At 39.4% G+C, this 1,382-nt stretch overlaps 1 long non-coding RNA gene across 1 annotated transcript; it reads right to left on the minus strand.

Moving 5' to 3' along the window:
• Nucleotides 1-207: 207 nt before the first annotated feature.
• LOC107666249 (uncharacterized) lies at nucleotides 208-1,031 on the minus strand. Its single transcript, XR_001631650.1, has 3 exons — nucleotides 988-1,031; nucleotides 431-533; nucleotides 208-290 (listed from the first exon to the last, which is right to left on the minus strand). It is a non-coding gene; the product is annotated as an uncharacterized LOC107666249 (long non-coding RNA).
• Between the last annotated feature and the right edge of the window lie 351 nt (nucleotides 1,032-1,382).

Consider the following 1,382-nt stretch of genomic DNA (forward strand, 5'->3'; position numbering starts at 1 on the left):
TTTTACAGTGATGATGCTTTTCCTACTGACCCTGCTTGACTCAGATTGGGGAGTCCACCCTTCCTCATGATCAACAGGACAGGAAAACTGGTCAGAGAGGAAAATGACCCCTGACATTTCACATGCTGAACTCAAGATTGGAAATTCTATTTCAATAATCATATTTTCATCACTTCACTATTTCCAATTTTCAAACCCTGTCTTCCCCAACAATTCCTCTTCCCAACTACGGTACATTTATCTTTGTGTCAGTATCCTGTTTCCAGCTTCTTCACTTCTTTGCTCCAACTCTACAAAAAGAGAGGAAAGGAGGGGTAAACAAATCGTAAACAATAGCATAACAGCTAAAAGCTAATGTCATGATCTTTAAGCCAGAGGACTATTGCTATTCCCATATTGTAGGGGTCGAAGAGAAAGCCATAAACTTCACTTGTTTATATTTTCGAGTTAAAAAGCAGGCATCTTTTCAGCATCACTTTCATCCCTAATCGTCAGTCTTGACCCTTGAAGAAACTCATTGCACAGCTGGAGCCCTGTATAAAAAGGAGAGGAAGCAACAGCTACTTTGTAGAGGAGTTGCATGGGAACAACATGACTAGAGAGATCTAGTGGTGCACCACTTACGATTCTGTAGCCAAGCTTTTATGGACAATTATTTTTTTCCTCATTTCAATTGTGCTTAGCCTTTAAAACACTCGCCTTGAGTGCAAAAAAAGAAAGAAAGTGGGACACCAGAATCTTAAATTCTGAGCTACAGTAAAAGGCAAGTAAACAGATCTCGAATGAAAGAAAAATATATTCATCTGAGGGATAATAAGTCTGTCAGCAAAATAAAAAACTATAACTGACTGTCCAGATATCAGCTCAGTTGTACCAGTAGAGCGGTTTCCACAGCACATAACTGACTCTTGGAATCTCACAAGTTCCCCCTACATACTTAGAGATTAGACTGCAAAGTAATCCTGTAAGAGATAATTCATTCCTTACCTCTTACTACCATCTCTCCGGCTCCCTCTCACTGTCCAACAAACAACAGGAGAGCCAAGGAAAGAAATGTAGAGGAGCCTGAAACACGGATTGAAATGAAGTGCTCCCTCCACAGGCCACCCTGCGCAAACACTCTGAACGCACACAGCCATTACAATTAATTTGCATGATCTGTGACAAACAAATGATAAGTTTGAATAATCAATTATAACATAATAACTTGAGATGAAATGTACTCTTGGTTTTGTATACGTGAAAATAATTGATCTTATCGTGACTCTTAGGGTATAATCCATATCTTCAAAGTATTGAGAGTTGGAAACACTTTGAAATGTAATCTCTACTGCTCTGTCAACTTTCAGTTTTGCCTCTCTTACACCCTGGGGGTAGATTGC

This window comes from Sinocyclocheilus anshuiensis, unplaced genomic scaffold, assembly GCF_001515605.1.
Source record: "Sinocyclocheilus anshuiensis isolate Anshui unplaced genomic scaffold, SAMN03320099.WGS_v1.1 scaffold936, whole genome shotgun sequence".
NCBI classification, from domain to species: domain Eukaryota; kingdom Metazoa; phylum Chordata; class Actinopteri; order Cypriniformes; family Cyprinidae; genus Sinocyclocheilus; species Sinocyclocheilus anshuiensis.